Source organism: Triticum dicoccoides, chromosome 3B, assembly GCF_002162155.2.
Source record: "Triticum dicoccoides isolate Atlit2015 ecotype Zavitan chromosome 3B, WEW_v2.0, whole genome shotgun sequence".
NCBI lineage: Eukaryota > Viridiplantae > Streptophyta > Magnoliopsida > Poales > Poaceae > Triticum > Triticum dicoccoides.
Window position 1 is genome coordinate 185,669,679 of NC_041385.1, and position 21,586 is coordinate 185,691,264.

The window sequence follows — 21,586 nt, forward strand, 5'->3', positions numbered from 1 at the left end:
GTCGGCGGCGGCTCTCGGTCATGGCGGGGGGGGGAAGCAGAGGAGCGAGGGGGAGGGAGGTCCAGAGAGCGAGGGAGAAGTGAGAGGGGGTCGAGGGGAGTGCGTGGCACCCTCGGGTGCCTCCAGCGGCGAGCAGGTAAGCAGGAGGTGGCCGGGGCTCTCGGGCGCGCGCCACCGAGCAGCTTCGGGGCGAGGGGGAGGAAGACGACAGGGGGAGAAGCGGCGGTGGTGGGCTGGGCCGCGCTGGAGGAGCTGGGCCAGGCAGGTAAGTCAGGTAAGTGGCTGGGCTTCTCTCTTTTTTAATATTTCTGTTTTGTTTTATTTTTTTCTTCTGCTTTGTTTCATTTAATTTCGTTTTGCCACTGTTTTGAATTTAAAAATAATTCAAACAATGCCAAAAGCTCCTCTGAATATTTTTATTTTGCTAGATGCACTTTTCCAAAAGCTCATAAAATATTTCAGGGATATTTGAAATTATATTCTAATTATATGAATATAATTCAAATTCAAATAGCTAATGAATTAAATTCAAAGTCCCAAAAATAAATCCTTAAAAATGTTCAATATTTTGGTTGGGACCAGAACCCTTGCCAAAAATTATCAAACATTTAAGAAGAGCATTTTGGAACAATGAATGAGATTTTTAGGGTTTTTGCCCTTCTTTTATTTAAATTTTGAGGCTTCCAAATTTCCTCAGTTCAAGTTTCAGAAATTTAGACATGATGCAAACACCACGCAGCACCAGAAGCTAGGGATGTGACAACTCACCCCCACTAAACAAGAATCTCGTCCCGAGATTCAAGCATAGTGTAAGATGAAGGGGGAACGCAACTAGTATAATCTTCACGATCCAGGTTGCACTTCAATTGAACGTTGATTCGTTCACCATCATTGTCTCGAGGTCTTGCCTTGAGAACTCCAACTATCATGACAACGAGAGGAAATGAAAGACCCTAAAAGAATTGTTCTTCCCGAAGGTCGAACAACTCAGGATTAATCCACGGAATGAGACATAGCAACACCACTCGAGCTAAGACACAAAACACACATCTAGAGGGATGGAGTGGAACAAATGACGAGGGTTCACTAGGTAGACAACAATTCCACGCTAAAAAAAGGGTGGTGAATGGTTGTCAACGTAGCGAGGAGTTGAGTTTCCATGATACCATAACGATGCACCTTAGGGAAGGTGACTCGTAGAAATATCCCCTTAAGTGGCAAAAAGAATTACCTTTGATTCAGAGATCATTGAAAACCTTTATACCAGCCTAAAGCAATTCTCAAGCGATCGTTTGGCGGGGGTCAGTAGAATGTCATACTCGAACTTGGATGATGTGGATTACCTTGTTGAAGACAACGTAATGGATGAATTTGCTTATCACCGGAAATGGAAGAGACCCATGGTAGAATGGCACATTGGCGGTGCAAGCTAGGAACAAAATGCAAATGCTGGGAATGATTCTGGTAACTAGGGAAGAACCCAACAATAAAGAGTGGATTCACTGTTTGAAAAGGTCATAGCATTGCCGAGGAAACTGAGAGGAATCCCAGTTAGAGCCGATGATAACACGTAGCGCTTGTGCGTGCTCTCAAGAACTTGAGCATTTCCATAATCATCAAGGTTTTACCAACATCCGTGTCAAGGATCCTGGCAACACAACTTGCTACCATGATGAATGATGATGGATGATGCAGATGCAAAGGAAGATAACACTTTCTCAGATTTCACCCTAGCAATGCCAAGGAAAGAAAATCTGAATGATCGACCGAGAGACATTTAGCACTCCGCTTCTAATGTTCTCCTTGATGTGCTAGTGTATCCCATTCATAGATATGGTTTGATAACTAGAACATCAAGTAAAAGGTCGGACTTCGGGAACACAAGAATCCATAGGGGCAACTAGGGAGTAAATCCTACGAAATCCCTATGGGGAGGTGGCCAACTTCCTCAAACAAGATATTATAATAACAGGTCTTCCGGCTGGGTGTGTTGGCCATGACATTCACTTTACCGGTTTCCGAGGGACCGATGTTATAGTTTCTGGGAAATGTTCCAAACCATCATATCTGCCTGAGATTCAGATCTGGTTGGTGTCAGGATATTCCAGACTCATCGAGTCTAGGAAGAAAAAACGAAAGTTTGCAACACCAATCGACGAGATGACGTTGCGAGATTCTCGAGAAACAAACTACATAGCAAGCTCCAAACATGAGCTGGTTCTGCTACAAACATATGAACACGTTGTCCGAGACAAGCATGGCCACATAGTAGTCTTATAATTAAACACTACCGAGTTCAGGTGGGGAACCATCATCGAGGATATCGAAGTCTTTACGCAAGTCCATGGATTAGATCCCAAGCATAGACTTCTTTTCCTTGAACAAGTCAATCAGTGGCTTGGTGTGCTAGGATATACATATGGAATGAAGATGATCAGTCTAACAGACCACAGAGTTCTTTGCACGTGCATGACTGACTTGGGACGATTCCAAAGGAGGTAAAAACATGCTTTCTCGAATTCACGGCAGCAACTTGCATCAAATGCACGTGAATCAAAGGATGTCACTTCTTTCATCCAAACATATGCTTCACGAGCGGGGCATGAAGAAAATGCTTACACAAGTTTCCAACACTAGGTTGATGTTCAACATGAATCATGGGGGAGACAAAATGCTGCTGATGGGCTCAACAACAACTCATCGGAATTTCCATATCACTGGACTTCCACCATCATGTGAACACGGTGATAGTATTGGTCAGACTAAAAGATGTAATGGTATATGCTCGAGGGATCAACCACGAGTAAGACAACATTACGAGCATCGTTGGTACTGATTTGATTGACGATAGCCCACACTCAAATCAAAGGATTGATAAGACAATAGGTCCAGCAACTGATCACAGGGACCAATCGATGAAGATATCATCTTTCTTCAACACACACTACACAAGAATATCCCTTTGGAACGAACTAAGTTAGGCAAGCTTTTATCTTCCAACTCTCCAAGTTGTTGTCTAGCTTAACCAACTAGCTCAGGGATATCTAACACCGATTTTTGGGGAAGGGGGTGGTTTACAAGAAACCAACTTGATCACGAGCTCAACATAGCGGTCAGGTGACAACCTGGTAATACTTCCGAGAAGATATTCAGAAAATCACGAACCACTGGTATGTTACTAAGCTCGAGAGCAATCTTTCTTTTCAGGGCAAGATGATATGATCAAATGAGCGAGGACTTGACAAAATCCTAACTCATCAATCAAAGAGTGCACCAGGAAATAAGGACTAGGTAGCACAATCATCCTTAGGGCGATGATTCAAAAATCAACATGCTAAGAATGAGGTTATTGTCCATTAACTACCAAGCAACAAGGTTGCTAGGAGTATTGAATTCACACATCACGATTCACTTGTCGGCATTCCGGTTGCGACAACACGGAACCGAGGGATGAATAATGATGGCGAGAAGTATCACTACATCAAGAATTCATAAGAGCCGGTGCAATCCTCATGAAAATCCTGACATAAAGACGGTAATACTTCAGGGTAGAACAGAATCAAAAACTGGGCTGGCATTTTGATTTGCAGAGCATGACTACCTTGACCCAATCCTAGATATGGATGAGGTACTGGAGTTCATTTCTCCTAGTCATTCTGGAATAGAATGGCTTGATGGACCACAAGAGTAATAGGTATCGATGAACGATTGCACGCATACTCTTGACTATCAATTGATAGACGAGGGCCAGAAAACAACTAAAGAGGGACAACTCAAAGGAACATATGATTTTCCAAGTTGTGAATGCATGGACTAGCATGTCGAACGAATTCAACATATTTCTTCCGGATAACCCATGCAGAAAGGTAGAACTGGCAGAGTCACAATATAGAATCGAGAACCCATCGAGAGCACTCTGATTGTGATCTTTCGATCAGCGAGGAACATCTGCCATAAACGGTTCATAGTATTTGGAAGAAGGAAATACCACGAACATCGAGGACTAATGCAAGGGTTACTAATAACCTAAAGGAACGAGCAAAACTATCAACATGAAGCAAGTAGGGTGAATCTCGGGTTCAAAACCCAGGAGTAGAATACCTACTACTAAGTGGCATCACGGGATGCTTTCAAGGATAAAGGCCAGAATCATCACACCGGGACACAAATCATGGCTAAATTACTAGATGATCCCCTAAGACACCTAGGGTCATAATACCAGCTCCAACATATATGTCAAGGCAATAAAGTACCTCAACTCACCGATTAGTGTGGTTAATCTAGCCCAAAGGAACATCGAAACGGGGGGAAGGAATTTGCAAATTGCTTCAAACTATTTAGAAACCTGGGATGACTCGGACAGCATAACGGCTGTAAATGCTCAAAAGGTTTGGAGACATACTACAAAATGGTGGCATAACCACTCAAAAGCACAATATCAAGGTTTCGAGATCAACGATTAACATACAGAGGTAGTAGAAGCTGAACTGAGGCTTGAATCACCAATCTTATAAGTCTACGGATTAGTAACACGTGATCCTGATAGAAAGATGAGAAGCCTAGTTCCTTAACCCCGCAGGAAAGTTAAGATGACTCAGATCAGAAGGCATAAGGTATAAGGAGTAAAAAGAGCCTTACGTTCCATCCCACAATCAATTCCCTTATATAACAAAAGAATTTCTAGACTCAACTTCGACCAGTTTGGCTTGGTAATCCTACAGGCAGTCAAGCTCTGATACCAACGCTGTCAGGACCCCGACTCAATGCCACATCGATCTAGCATGTAACACCTCATATCACTTTGCGGCCTCACGCACGGTATTCCCACGAGTGTCGCCTTACCTTTACCCAGGACCGTTTGCGCCTGTTGGCACACGTATATGACAGCGTCGCTAGCATCCATATAATAAGGGGCCCGGGCTGACATGGCTAGTCGTAAACCCAAAGTGGCACAAACTTACAGGGACAGGCATCCGTGACCCAGCATCGAACGTGTAGGTCATCAGCGAGTGAATCCAGGCTGTAGCACTGGGCTAGCAGGACTCCGGTGAACCGGGCTGTAGCGGGCTAACAGGACTCCGGTATTCATCGCGTGACATTTCCCCGAAGGGACAAACATAGGAACGAAGAAGGACACATGTCGGCCAGCCTAAGTGTTCCGGAGCAGTAGCAAGCTACCATGGCTCAGTGGAAACACTAGGAGACATTTCCCGGTAAGAGAGGCTACTAAGGATAAACAACTAGATAGCCAGATCCCACACATACCAAGCATTTCAATAACATACACACAATATGCTCGATATGTGCAAATACAACATGGCATCACAACATGACTCTACGACTCAAATATTTATTCATTAGGCTCCGAGGAGCGGGATATTACAAACATGGGTCTCATAACCCAACAATCAGAGCATACAAGTCAAAGCACAAACGGAAGCTATCATGTCTGAGTACAGACATCTATAAATGAAAAAGGCTGAGAAGCCTGACTATCTACCAGATCCTGCCGGGGCACAAGATCGTAGCTGAGGTAACAAGCTAAACGTCGAAGTCCACGTGGAACTACTAGTGAGACCGAAGTCTCTCTGCAAAAACATAAAATAGGCAAACGTGAGTACAAATGTACCCAGCAAGACTTACATCAGAACTAACTACATATGCATCATTATCAACAAAGGGGATGGTGGGGTTTAACTGCAGCAAGCCAGCTTTGACTCGGTGGCTATCCTGAACTACGACTGCAAGTAACTCTTTTGAGGTGGCGCACATGAGTCCACATATTCACCATATCAATACACCACTATGGATCCGCTCCCGTCTCCCTACGAGAACGCCATCCATAGCACTCACGCTTATCTTGCGTATTTTAGAGTATCCACTTTCACTTGTCTATGAACTGATATAAGCAACCCAGAAGTCCTTTTCCGTGGACACGGCTATTCGAATAGATGATGTTAACCCTGCAGGGGTGTACTTCTTCATACATGTTTCCACCACTTAGCGTCTGCACACGACATGTGCTCGGCAGACTTCAAGCGAAAGCCGACATGGGTGTAGACCACGACCTACCTAAACACTCAAGTCTCTAGTCCAGGTTTATCGCCTATTCGGGTTCCATCCATGAGGAGATCCGGCCGGAGTTTCGCTCACAGCCCCAAACGATGTGAACAGGGTTCCCGAGACACCAAACGGGCGCCCGGTACACCGTGCCACGTGCCTACCGCATCACAGCCCACCCCTCCGGTCAGCGCTGTCCACGGCCTCCAGCATACTACAAACACCAGAAACTACTTGCAACTCCTGGACAGAGGACAAGGGTGAATAAGAAGTCGAGCGGGGTCATATTTCAGGGCCCAATGTATGGTAGTAGCTGAATCATGGATCACAAACACAGAACTCAGTTCCTGAGGACGGCTTCAATGAGACAACCCACCATGTACTCCTACATGGCCTCTCACCGACACCTTTTACCAAATCGTGTTCACACACTTAGCTCACACACAGTAGGACATGTTCACACACCTCTGATTCATCCCCGATGAATCAGACCTGACTCAACTCTAAGCAGTAGCAGGCATGACAAACAAGCATGAATGAGTAGGCACAACAGGGCTCAAACAACTCCTACTCATGCTAGTGGGTTTCATCTATTTACTGTGGCAATGACAGGTCATGCAGAGGATAAAGGGGTTCAGCTACCGCAGCAAGTAACAGATAAATCGGTGTTGTCCTAATGCATTAAAAGAGAGCAGGAGCGAGAGAGTAGGATTGTATCAGAATGAACAAGGGGTTTTTGCTTGCTTGGCACTTCTGAAGATAACATTGAGTCTTCATCAGTGTCAACGATCACAACGTCGGAACATCATCTACCGGGAGGGAACAGATACCGGCAACAAAGAAGAAATACAATCAATGCAATGCACAATATGATGCATGCTCATGACATGGCAATATGAATGTGTTTTGAGCTAATGCAACTAGCAACAGATTAAATGAAGTTGGTTTGAATACAAGATTCAAATTCAAACTCCATATGTGATTATTCAAATGCCATTTAGTTGATTTGTGCTAAACAGCAGCTATAAGTTGCTCTAACATGCATGAAAATGGTACAGATGGATTCCTTGAATTTTTCTGATAATTTTTCATATATAAATTATTTAATTTGGAGTTACGGTTGAATTTCTATGACTTATTGAAGCTTTAATCATTTTCTGAAATTTCCTGATTATTATAAAATAAACTAAATTACAGAAAAGGAATATTGCGTCAGCATGACCTCACCCTGACGTCATCAGGTCAACAGGGCGGGTCCAGGTCAAACCTGACGTGTGGGGCCCACACGTCAGTGACTCAGGTGACTAACAAAGTTATTTAACTCTAACTAATCAAATTAATAGTCACGGGGCCCACTGTCAGTGTCAGAAGGGGGTAATTAGTTTAACTAATTCGATTAGTGCTAATCCTAATTAGCTAACAGGGCTGGGCCCACCTGTCATGGACACAGGGGGGGTCCCGCCGTGGTCAGAGTGGGTCAAACCCACCAGCGACATGACGCCGGCGAGGCCCGAGACGGCGGCGCGAATCGGAAACGCACTACAGGGCACAGGCGAGGCCGTGCTTGGGCTCGTTGGAGAGCCCTTGCTGGTGCGCATCGAACGGTGGTGGTGGCCGTGCCGATGGTGGCCGGTACCGACGACGGCGAGCTCGTGAGCGGCGGCCGGAGTTCGGGTGCGGCCGGGTTCGGCGCTGCTGCTCACAAACGAGGGAGCTGAGGCGCTGGAGGGGCTCTACGGGTCGCGGCAAGCACAACGGGTGCAGGCCCGTGACCAAATGGTCACCGGGGCTTCGCCGGCGACGAGCCCGTGCGGTGGAGCGTCTCGGCTCCGGTAGAGGGGCGGCTAGAGCTCGAAATCGGACATGGGTTAGGGGGAAACGAAGCAGGGGCTCACGGGGATCATGCAGGGAGGGTCAGCGAGCTCGGGGAAGCACGAACGGCGGTGAATCGACGGCGACCATCGGCGGCGGTCGAGGACGAAGATGATGGCGTGGAGGCGATGCAGAGCTTCCCGAGGGGCTTGGCTTGGTGGGGAGGAAGAGGGGGTCGAGGCGGAGCTCCTAAGCTCAGCGGAGGGGCGAAGGGTGGCTGGTGGCCACGGTGGTTGCGAGCGAGGTCGGCGGTGGCTCTCGGTCATGGGGGGGGGGAAGCAGAGGAGCGAGGGGGAGGGAGGTCCAGAGAGCGAGGGAGAAGTGAGAGGGGGTCGAGGGGAGTGCGTGGCACCCTCGGGTGCCTCCAGCGGCGAGCAGGTAAGCAGGAGGTGGCCGGGGCTCTCGGGCGCGCGCCACCGAGCAGCTTCGGGGCGAGGGGGAGGAGGACGACATGGGGAGAAGCGGCGGTGGTGGGCTGGGCCGCGCTGGAGGAGCTAGGCCAGGCAGGTAAGTCAGGTAAGTGGCTGGGCTTCTCTCTTTTTTAATTTTTCTGTTCTGTTTTATTTTTTTTCTTCTGCTTTGTTTTATTTAATTTCGTTTTGCCACTGTTTTGAATTTAAAAATAATTCAAACAATGCCAAAAGCTCCTCTGAATATTTTTATTTTGCTAGATGGACTTTTCCAAAAGCTCATAAAATATTTCAGGGATATTTGAAATTATATTCTAATTATATGAATATAATTCAAATTCAAATAGCTAATGAATTAAATTCAAAGTCCCAAAAATAAATCCTTAAAAATGTTCAATATTTTGGTTGGGACCAGAACCCTTGCCAAAAATTATCAAACATTTAAGAAGAGCATTTTGGAACAATGAATGCGATTTTTAGGGTTTTTGCCCTTCTTTTATTTAAATTTTGAGGCTTTCAAATTTCCTCAGTTCAAGTTTCAGAAATTTAGACATGATGCAAACACCAGGCAGCACCAGAAGCTAGGGATGTGACAACTCACCCCCACTAAACAAGAATCTCGTCCCGAGATTCAAGCATAGTGTAAGATGAAGGGGGAACGCAACTAGTATAATCTTCACGATCCAGGTTGCACTTCAATTGAACATTGATTCGTTCACCATCATTGTCTCGAGGTCTTGCCTTGAGAACTCCAACTATCATGACAACGAGAGGAAATGAAAGACCCTAAAAGAATTGTTCTTCCCGAAGGTCGAACAACTCAGGATTAATCCACGGAATGAGACATAGCAACACCACTCGAGCTAAGACACAAAACACACATCTAGAGGGATGGAGTGGAACAAATGACGAGGGTCACTAGGTAGACAACAATTCCACGCTAAAAAAAGGGTGGTGAATGGTTGTCAACGTAGCGAGGAGTTGAGTTTCCATGATACCATAACGATGCACCTTAGGGAAGGTGACTCGTAGAAATATCCCCTTAAGTGGCAAAAAGAATTACCTTTGATTCAGAGATCATTGAAAACCTTTATACCAGCCTAAGGCAATTCTCAAGCGATCGTTTGGCGGGGGTCGGTAGAATGTCATACTCGGACTTGGATGATGTGGATTACCTTGTTGAAGACAACGTAATGGATGAATTTGCTTATCACCGGAAATGGAAGAGATCCATGGTAGAATGGCACATTGGCGGTGCAAGCTAGGAACAAAATGCAAATGTTGGGAATGATTCTGGTAACTAGGGAAGAACCCAACAATAAAGAGTGGATTCACTGTTTGAAAAGGTCATAGCATTGCCGAGGAAACTGAGAGGAATCCCAGTTAGAGCCGATGATAACACATAGCGCTTGTGCGTGCTCTCAAGAACTTGAGCATTTCCATAATCATCAAGGTTTTACCAACATCCGTGTCAAGGATCCTGGCAACACAACTTGCTACCATGATGAATGATGATGGATGATGCAGATGCAAAGGAAGATAACACTTTCTCAGATTTCACCCTAGCAATGCCAAGGAAAGAAAATCTGAATGATCGACCGAGAGACATTTAGCACTCCGCTTCTAATGTTCTCCTTGATGTGCTAGTGTATCCCATTCATAGATATGGTTTGATAACTAGAACATCAAATAAAAGGTCGGACTTCGGGAACACAAAAATCCCTAGGGGCAACTAGGGAGTAAATCCTACGAAATCCCTGTGGGGGAGGTGGCCAACTTCCTCAAACAAGATATTATAATAACAGGTCTTCCGGCTGGGTGTGTTGGCCATGACATTCACTTTACCGGTTTCCGAGGGACCGATGTTATAGTTTTTGGGAAATGTTCCAAACCATCATATCTGCCTGAGATTCAGATCTGGTTGGTGTCAGGATATTCCAGACTCATCGAGTCTAGGAAGAAAACACGAAAGTTTGCAACACCAATCGACGAGATGACGTTGCCAGATTCTCGGGAAACAAACTACATAGCAAGCTCCAAACATGAGCTGGTTCTGCTACAAACATATGAACACGTTGTCCGAGACAAGCATGGCCACGTAGTAGTCTTATAATTAAACACTACCGAGTTCAGGTGGGGAACCATCATCGAGGATATCGAAGTCTTTACGCAAGTCCATGGATTAGATCCCAAGCATAGACTTCTTTTCCTTGAACAAGTCAATCAGTGGCTTGGTGTGCTAGGATATACATATGGAATGAAGATGATCAGTCTAACAGACCACAGAATTCTTCGCACATGCATGACTGACTTGGGACGATTCCAAAGGAGGTAAAAACATGCTTTCTCGAATTCACGGTGGCAACTTGCATCAAATGCACGTGAATCAAAGGAAGTCACTTCTTTCATCCAAACATATGCTTCACGAGCGGGGCATGAAGAAAATGCTTACACAAGTTTCCAACACTAGGTTGATGTTCAACATGAATCATGGGGGAGACAAAATGCTGCTGATGGGGAGACAAAATGCTGTGCAGCCCCTTGTCATTGTTTTCGGCGATTAACTTGCCTGCCTGCTTGAATGCCCAACAGTCTCTGTTGGTGTGATTGGCTGGCTTTTCGGGGGTGCCGTGTATCTGGCAAGAGCGGTCGAGTATTTGGTCCAAATTGGACGGACCCGGAGTAGTTCTTTTGAATGGCTTCTTCCGCTGACCGGGTTTAGAGCCTCTTAATCCGGCGTTGACTACCGTATCCTCATTGTTATCGCCGTTGACGCGGCGTTTGTTTTTGTTTCGACGCGACCTGCCATTGTGGTCCTTAGCATCCGGACTGTCAGCATTTTTGCTGAGGTTGTTGCTACGAGCTAGCTAGCTGTCCTCTCCCGCACAGAAGCGGGTCATGAGTGATATGAGGGCTGCCATGGATTTTGGCTTTTCCTGTCCTAGGTGCCGGGCCAGCCACTCGTCGCGGATGTTATTTTTGAAGGCTATGAGGGCCTCTGCATCTGGACAGTCGACGATTTGATTTTTCTTTGTTAAGAACGGTGTCCAGAACTGTCTGGCCGATTCGTCTGGCTGCTAAATTATGTGGCTTAGGTCATCGGCGTCTGGTGGTCGCACATATGTGCCCTGGATGTTGTCGAGGAATGCGGCTTCCAGGTCCTCCCAACACCCAATTGACTCTGCGGGCAAGCTGTTAAGCCAATGCCGAGCTGGTCCTTTAAGCTTGAGTGGGAGATACTTGATGGTGTGGAGATCGTCGCCGCAGGCCATATGGATATGAAGGAGATAATCTTCGATCCAAACCGCGGGGTCTGTTGTGCCATTATAGGATTCAATGTTCACAGGTTTAAACCCTTCAGGGATTTGATGATTCATTACTTCATCAGTGAAGCATAGTGGGTGTGCGGCGCCTCTATATTGAGCAATATCACGACGTAGCTCAAGAGAGCGTTGTCTGCTGTGTTCGGCCCAGCCGGAGTTGCTGTATCTGGCGCGACGGTAGTCGTCGTGGGTCGTGGGGCGCCCACGTGATCCGTAGATAGATCTGGATTGTCTTGCCTTATCCTCCAATATATCCCGCAAGTCCGGCGCATTCCCTCGTGGCTTCGCACTTTTCGAGCGGTGCCGGGGTACGGTCCTGATGGAGGGCCTAGATGCCTCTCTATCGCGACCATGGGGTGGTCGGTCTGCCGTTTTGTGCGCTGGTGATGAAGGTTTGTATGCTTCCTCCTCTAGTCGGGGGAGCAACTTGCGTTTTGGGTAGCTCTTGGAGGGGTGTTCGAGTTCATACTCTTCGGCCACGAGGACCTCGGTCCATCTGTCGGCCAGCAGGTCTTGATCAGCTTGAAGCTGTTGCTGCTTTTTCTTTAGGCTATTTGTCGTGGCTATAAGCCTGCGTTTAAAATGCTCTTGCTCAACGGGATCCTCTGGCACGATGAATTTGTCGTCGTTGAGGCTTGCCTTGTCTCCGGAAGGAGGCATGTAGTTTTCATCCTCCTCGTCTGCCGCTCTCTCTCAAGGGCTGGCTTCCCCGTCCTCCTGTGCTGAATCTTGCTGGAGGGGTTTGTCTTCGGCACTCTCTGGGGTGTTATTATCTCCGGTGCCGGAATCTCCATTCTTACTATGGCGGGATTTAGAGCGGCGCTGCTGACGTCGGCGCTTGGGCTGTTTCTTAGAAGAATCTGCCTCCACTTCTTCTTCGCCGTCCCCATCCTTTGGGGTGTCCACCATGTATATGTCATATGACGAGGTGGTCTTCTAGTGTCCTGTAGGCGCTGGTTCTTGATCGTCTCCGGCATCGTCGTCCATACCGTCGATGTCTTCGGAGTCATAGTCTAGCATGTCGGTTAGATCGTCGACAGTGGCTACAAAGTGGGTGGTGGGTGGGATTTGAATTTCTTCGTCGCCCGCACCCCAACCATCCTGACAGCAATCCGGCCAAGGTTCTCCTGATAACGACAGATGCTTTAGCGAATTTAGTATGTCGCCAAAGGGTGAGTGCTGAAAGATGTCTGCGGCGGTGAACTCCATGATCGGTGCCCAATCGGATTCGATTGGCAGGGGCGCAGGAGGTTCGGAGTCCGGCAAGGAGTCCGGCGCCTCGGAGTCACGAGCTTTATAAGGGACAAGGTCAGTATTCGGCTCCATCGCCGTAGAAGTTGCAGCTCCCGAGGCGGTGTCCAGCCACCTGTCCTCGATCTGCGTGGTCTGCTCCGCACTATGGGTCAGGGCAGACTCATGTGCAGCCTCCAGGGCACTGTCCGGCGGCAGAGCTAAATCATGCCCATCGTGACAGCACGGCACGCTCGGCTGTGGCTCGAATCCGTCGAAGATCAAGTCTCCGCGGACGTCGGCCGTGAAGTTTAGGCTTCCAAACCTGACCTGATGGCCAGGGGCGTAGCTTTCGATCTGCTCCAGATGGCCAAGCGAATTGGCCAGCAGTGCAAAGCCGCCGAACACGAAGATCTGTCCGGGGAGAAAATTCTCACCCTGGACTGTGTGGTTGTTGATTGAAGAAGCCATCAAGCCTATCGGTGACGACACAGAGGAACTCTCAATGAAAGCACCAATGTCGGTGTCAAAACCGGCGGATCTCGGGTAGGGGGTCCCGAACTGTGCGTCTAGGCGGATGGTAACAGGAGACAAGGGACACGATGTTTTTACCCAGGTTCGGGCCCTCTCGATGGAGGTAAAACCCTACTCCTGCTTGATTGATATTGATGATATGGGTAGTACAAGAGTGGATCTACCACGAGATCAAGGAGGCTAAGCCCTAGAAGCTAGCATATGGTATGATTGTTGTAATGGTTGTGTGTCCTACGGACTAAAACCCTCCGGTTTATATAGACACCGGAGAGGGCTAGGGTTACACAGAGTCGGTTACAATGGTAGGAGATCTACATATCCGTATCGCCAAGCTTGCCTTCCACGCCAAGGAAAGTCCCATCCGGACACGGGACGAAGTCTTCAATCTTGTATCTTCATAGTCTTGGAGTCCGGCTGACGATGATAGTCCGGCTGGTCCGGACACCCCCTAGTCCAGGACTCCCTCAAGGGGTATTGTCGGTGTGCACGACTATCTATGGGCCGTCAAGCCCCTTTGTCATTCGGCTAGGGAGATGCACAAGATGCAAAGAGAAAAACCAACAGAAGGCACATGGATCTTTACCCAGGTCGGGCCGCCGAGAGGTGTAAAACCCTACTCCTGCTTGCTATATTGGGTGTATGTGTTGGAACAAAACTACAAGGAGCGCTACCCTGCAAGGTGCAAGAGGGAAGCAGCTACGCATGTATTAGTGAAAAGGATCGATCCTTGTATACATTGCCCTGGCCCTCCTTTTATAGATTAAGGGGTAACGACAGTGGCAAAATAGTAATTACATTCTAATTAGGCAGCGAACGGTGCTATCATACCTAACTCTGCCGGACTAGGACAAAAGCATTAAATGCTCTGTTAGGTGTCATGTGGAGGAGGATCCCCGGCAAGGTTGTTGCACCGCTTGCCCAGCCGCCTCTTGTAATTTTGGCACGCCCTTGGGACGGGTGCCATTAAAGGTAATCTTCCTTCCAGCAGGCTGCCACATGCCCGGCAGATTCCACCAAACCATCTGCGGGCTCGACACCTCATCAATTAGTGACTAGATGCTCGATGAGGTGGAGCGCTGGTAGCTGGCAAGATCTTGCCGGCCATGGGGCTTGCCGGGCCTTCACCCCTGTCAACTCAGCTCGGCCGGCAAAGGTTGCCTTCGGTATCAGTCTTGATGATCTGTCTTGCTCTTCTCCACAGTTAGCATCTAACAATGGGGTCTTGAATCTTGGTCTTCTTGATGCACTCCTTGATCTCTCAAAGAGCGGCTCCCTTGGCTTGAGAATCTTCTTTATAACTTTAGTAGGCAGGGGGATGCTACATGTCTGTGCATAGGTCAGGGTATAGAATACCCATGTTTTATACACCGACAGGAGCCCCTGGGCCTAGGCCACATGTGCTGCTTATTGTTGTTGGGCTAGGCCCAAACGATGCACAGACATGCGGCAAAGGACTGATGCGAAAATTTGTCATGGTGATATCTATCTCCTAAGATCTTCTTTGCTTCTTCATTAATCTAAACTTGAGTTAACCCCCAGGCCATCCTCCGGCAACCTTGTCGCTCGGGCGGGCACCTACTTCTTGTGTTAGAAACCAGGGCGAGCACGCACATGGGTCGCCACTAAGCTCGGCCTGGGTTGGCCCATGACTACGCGTGGCTAAGGATAACTGCCATTTTTTCATCACTCCTCCCTTTACTGCAACCCCCACGACGCGGGTTGTGCGCAGAACATGGGATTGGCGAAGAGAGGTAGTCATGGACGTAGTGCTCAGAGCAGGGGAGTTAGGGCACCGGATTGGCGAGGATGGGCGGTTGCTGGAGTTATTCGTCAGCCAGAAATGTAGGGCGCGGAATTGGTGGAACGGGGTGGTTGCCCTAAGATGGTGGAGAGCCAGCCCCCGTGCTTCCCCCTATAAAGAGGGGCTGAGGAGGGCGATGCTCATTCACTTCTCCTCGTCCCAATCTTTCAGTATCAGCTATATTCTTCTTCTTTCCTCAACCCTCGCATTTTCCACTGTCATGGGGAGGGGGAAAGGTCAAGCTTGCGCTTCTATTGCTGCTACGAGAGCTTCTTCCCAACACCATGCCTCCGCCTCGGCCGCAGTTGTAGAAACGGCATCCAATGTTAGAGGAGGGGCCGCGGCCCGAGGTCGTGGAAGACGCAGCGCTCGGGGCCGGAGTGGCCACAGTGGAGCGCTTGTCGTCTCACCCCCAGCCGTTCCGCCTCCGGTAGAGGGCCATACGGAAGACACAACGCTCGAGTTTGTCGTGGAGCTTCGCGACCGGCTGCGCCTCCCTCGTCCCTTTGCTAGGGTGGTGGAGGTCAACCAGCCGCGCGACTTGTGGCTGCGTGTAGACGGTTGTTGCAACGGCTCCGCCTGGGTGAATGCCAAATTCTCCGCCAACGGCATCATGTACTTCATGCGCAGGTGGAAGTCCTTCGTCCGTGCCCGTTACCTGGGGAAGGGGCATCTTCTCCACTTCAAGTTAGTTGAATCCGACATGCTTGCTGTGAAGTTCTTTGGCGCATCAGGAGCTCGCATGGAGTGTTGCGCAGAGAGCTTGAGCAATAGCGAAACCTCCTCCTCATGCGAAAGGCGACGAGGAGGACTATGGTGACAACAATGGTGGGTCTCCAGGCGTCAAGGTCGAGGATGACGGCTCCGACTGTTGGGGAATGTAGCATGCAATTTCAAAAAATTCCTACGCTCATGCAAGATCTATCTAGGAGATGCATAGCAACGAGAGGGGGAGAGTGTGTCTACGTGCCCTCCTAGATCGAAAGCGGAAACGTTCGACAACGCAGTTGATGTAGTCGAACTTCTTCTCGTTCCGACGATCAAGTACCGAACGTACGGCACATCCGAGTTCTGCACACGTTCAGCTCGATGACATCCCTCGAACTCTTGATCCAACAAAGTGTCGAGGAAGTAGATGAGTTCCGTCAGCACGACGGCGTGGTGATGGCGATGGTGAAGTTATCCGTGCAGGGCTTCACCTAAGCACTATGAAGATATGACCGAGGGTGTAATCTATGGAGGGGGGCGCCGCACATGGCTAACAATTGTTGGTGTCTCTTCTAGGTGCCCCCTCCCCACATATATATAGGTGGGAGAGGAGGAGAGGCAGCCATGGGGCACCCCAAGTAGGAGGAATCCTACTTGGGGCCTCCCCAATTCGACCTCCCCCCTTTCCTTATTTCCGGAGGTGGGAAAAGGGAAGAGGAAGGAAAGACGGAAAGGGGGCCGAACCCCCTCTTTCCCTTCTCCAATGCGGCCTCCTTCCTTGGGGGCGCACTACCCCTTGTGGGCTGGTGTACCTCCCTCTTGTGGCCCATATGGCTCATCTCTTTCCCCCGGGGGTTCCGGTAACTCCCCCCCGGTACTCCGATAAATACCCGATACTATCCAGAACACTTCTGGTGTCTGAATACCATCATCCTATATATCAATCTTTAACTCTCGACAATTTTGAGACTCCTCATCATGTCCGTTATCTCATCCGGGACTCCGAAGAACATTCGGTTACCAAATCACATAACTCATATAATACAAAATCGTCATCGAACGTTAAGCATGCGGACCCTACGGGTTCAAGAACTATGTACACATGACTGAGACACCTCTCCGGTCAATAACCAACAGCGGAACCTGGATGCTCAGATTGGCTCCCACATATTCTACAAAGATCTTTATCGATCGAACCATTAGACAACATATGTAATTCCCTTTGTCATCGGTATGTTACTTGCCCGAGATTCGATCGTCGGTACATCTATACCTAGTTCAATTTCATTACCAGCAAGTCTCTTTACTTGTTCCGTAATGCATCATCCTGAAACTAACTCATTAGTCACTTTGCTTGCAAGACTTCTATGATGTGCATTACAAACAGGGCCCAGAGATACCTCTCCGATACTCGGAGTGACAAATCCTAATCTCGATCTATGCCAACCCAACAAACACCTTCGGAGATACCTGTAGAGCATCTTTATAATCACCCAGTTACGTTGTGATGTTTGATAGCACACAAGGCATTCCTCTGGTATCCGGGAGTTACATAATCTCATAGTCGGAGGAATATGTATTTGAAATGAAGAAAGCAATAGCAATAAAACTGAACGATCATAATGCTAAGCTAACGGATGGGTCTTGTCCATCACATCATTCTCCTAATGATGATATCCCCTTCATCAAATGACAACACATGTCTATGGTTAGGAAAATTAACCATCTTTGATTAACGAGCTAGTCTAGTAGAGGCTTACTAGGGACACGGTGTTTTGTCTATGTATCCACACATGTATCAAGTTTCCGGTTAATACAATTCTAGCATGAATAATAAACATTTATCATGAAATAAGGAAATATAAAATAACAACTTTATTATTGCCTCTAGGGCATATTTCCTTCACCGACTCCAGCAGAACGCCGGCAGCACCATCATCTGGCTTGCCGGGAGTGAGTTGGGCTTCGCCTAGGCGCCCCTTTTGCCCTGCATTGCACTCGATGTAAACCCTGGGAAAAAGGGCTAAGAAAATGTTACCAAGCATTACTTAATAAATATCTATTATTCATTATGCTCGGATGAACGCTTGTTGTTTCCCTCGTTTGTTTGTGTTTTTGTATGATTGTGATCCTTCACCCTACGCGGCTTGGAAACTTGCCGGTGTGCTCTCTTGCCGCGAGCGCTTCGAGGAACGGGTCCTTAGCAGCCTGCAGGTGATGCTGCTGCCGGCAAGATATCTTGCTGATCCCAGCGCATCTACAAAACCTTGCTGAGCGGACTCGAGGCGAGATTAGAGTGCGAATGGTCACGACAAAATTCCTTTGCATGCAGGTTTCTTATACCATACAGAATCATGCAAGGGGAACTAGAATGCAACAAAGAAAATTTAGTTGAAAAATTTCCAACTTAGCTTTCTTTGTTGTACTTCTTCCCGTATGAAATGATTGTTGGACCCATGTATATTCCCTTCATCACTCTCCCCTGGGCTTGCACGCGAGGATTTCTTCTATCTCTTCAAAAAAAGAAAGAAGAGAAAAGAGTGGTTTGGGAACTGTTGATGGTTTGTCAACAATTTTTATACAAGCCAAAATGTAATCACAACGTTGCATGTATGGATACATAAGTAAATATGCACAAAATGTTGTGAAACACTTATCTTTATTCACATATGCATAGGGTCCGTGCCTAGCTTTGTACAAACCGTTACAAGTCTCTGAGACAGAGCTTGTACAATAGGGGTTGCCGGGAACAAGGCCTAGCAAATGTGCCTCGTGGGTAGAACTTGCGAAGATGCTCTATTCCACGAGTTCTCGAATACCATCTTCGGTCTCTAAACGGACTACGCTAGGTCTAGTGACTTGTACTACCTGATAAGGGGGCTCGCACTTTGGCATCAACTTGTTTGATTTCTTGGCGGATTGGACGTGCCGAAGAACAAAGTCACCTCCCTCAAAGCTTCAGGCATGAACTTTGCGGCCATGGTAGCGGCGCAAAGTTTGTTGGTAGCATGCAGCTCACACAGCTGCCCGAACAGAATCTTCCTTGAGGAGCAGCATCATCTTGGCGGGACTGGAGTTACCAGATCCTTCCACGGCCATGACTATCTTACCGTTGTGCTTTCTATTATGCTTCCTGCCTTTCTTTTTCGGTGTGGCAACGTCATCATCCTCAGAATCAACTTTAGTGCCAGCACCTTCCCCGAGAAGTCTTCTCCCCTCTTCAACCCATGCGCATTTGTTCGCCAATGTATAGAGCTCGTTGATGGTCTTCGGCAACCGTATGTTCATAGTTTCCATCATCTTTTGATTTCCCATGTTCGAATGGAACGCGGCAATCACAGTTGATGGGTGAACATCAGGTATGTTGCGGTGCACACCGCTGAACCTCTGTATGTGCCTGCGCAGATTTTCACCTTCTATTTGTGGGATCACTTGCAAGTCACTGGGTCGTCACGGGCCTTTCTAGCCTCCGGTAAATGCGCCAACAAACTCGTTGCATAGATCTGACCACGAGGAGACAGAGTTCTCTAGCAAATTCATCAACCTTTACCACTTGGGGTGAATCCCTTCGTACCCAGGCCTCCACCAATTCACCATATGAGTCTACCACTCATTTACATTCAGTAACCTTAAGATTAATCCCTTCACGGAGATTGAAAGCAGGGAGCTCAATCAAATCTTTAGTGTTTTTCCATGGAGGGAACCTTACTAGGAACGTCTTGTTAGATAAGTCTCTCACTTGCCAGGGCCACTTTTTTGTTTTGTAGAAGATAGCATTCAGGAAAGCAATCAAATCCTTCTGGGTCACATCACCAGAGATGATTTTCACCACTGCACAAATATCAAAATTGAGCCACTTGGACTCATTAGCAACTGGCACATCCACATGGAAAAACCCTAGCCCATTAGCAGCGCTAAGAAAAAAGACAGCGGAAGGATGAATTTTCGACCATGATGCATAGTTGTTGACATTGTGATTTTGCTGACATATGAAGCACACTTTCGGCTTGATGCAATTCCCCACATAATGTCGAGGAGGGCCACAGTTAAAACAGGTCACCTCAGCATACCTAGGGTCCAGTACTTGTACTTGATCCACCACAACTTCCTGACACTTCACCTGCGTCGAAGTAGCAGTTGAAGCCATGGACTTCTAAGGGTTCTGCACCGCCACCGGATCTGCTACCGCTTGAGCATGCGTTGGTTTTCCCTTGAAGAGGAAAGGGTGATGCAGCAAAGTAGCATAAGTATTTCCCTCGATTTTTGAGAACCAAGGTATCAATCTAGTAGGAGGCTACACGCAAATCCCTCGTACCTACACAAACAAATAAGAACCTTGCAACCAACGCGATAAAGGGGTTGTCAATCCCTTCATAGCCACTTGCAAAAGTAAGATCTAAGATCTGATAGAGATAATAAATATTTTTGCTATTTTTGTGATATAGATTGGAAAGTAAAGATCGCAAAATAAAATAGATCGGAAACTTATATGATGGAAAATAGACATGGGGGCCATAGGTTTCACTAGTGGCTTGTCTCAAGATAACATAAGTATTACGGTGGGTGAACAAATTACTATCAAGCAATTGATAGAAAAGTGCATAGTTATGAGAATATCTAGGCATGATCATGTATATAGGCATCACATCTGCGTCAAGTAGATCGAAAGGATTCTGCATCTACTACTATTACTCCACACATCGACCACTATCCAGCACGCATCTAGAGTATTAAGTTCATAAGAACAGAGTAACACATTAGGCAAGATTACATGATGTAGAGGGATAAACTCAAGCAATATGATATAAACCCCATCTTTTTATCCTCGATGGCAACAATACAATATGTGCCTTGCTGCCCCTGCTGTCACTGGGAAAGGACACCGCAAGATTGAACCCAAAGCTAAGCACTTCTCTCATTGCAAGAAATATCAATCTAGTAGGCCAAACCAAACTGATAATTTGAAGAGACTTGCAAAGATAAAAAATCATACATAAAAGAATTCAGAGAAGATTCAAATATTTTTCATAGATAATCTTGATCATAAACCCACAATTCATCGGATCTCGACAAACACATCACAAAAATAATTACATCGAATAGATCTCCAAGAAGATCGAGGAGAACTTTGTATTGAGATCCAAAGAGAGAGAAGAAGCCCTCTAGATAATAACTATGGACCCGAAGGTCTGTGGTAAACTACTGACACTTCATCGGAGAGGCTATGGTGTTGATGTAGAAGCCCTCCATGATCGATTCCCCCTCCGGCGGAGCACCAGATAAGGCCCCAAGATGGGATATCATAGGTACAGAAGATTGCGGCGGTGGAAATAGGGTTTCATGGTGCTCCTGGATGTTTTCAGGGTATATGAGTATATATAGGCGAAGGAAGTCGGTCAGGGGAGCCACGAGGGGCCCATGAGGGTGGGGGCGCGCCTCCCTGCCTCGTGGCCGCCTCGTTTCTTTCTTGACGTCCACTCCAAGTCTCCTGGATTGCGTTTGTTCCAAAAAATAACTCTCCCGAAGGTTTCATTCTGTTTGGACTCCGTTTGATATTCCTTTCCTGGGAAACACTGAAATAGGCAAAAAAAACTAGCAATTTGGCTTGGGCCTCCGGTTAATAGGTTAGTCCCAAAAATAATATAAAA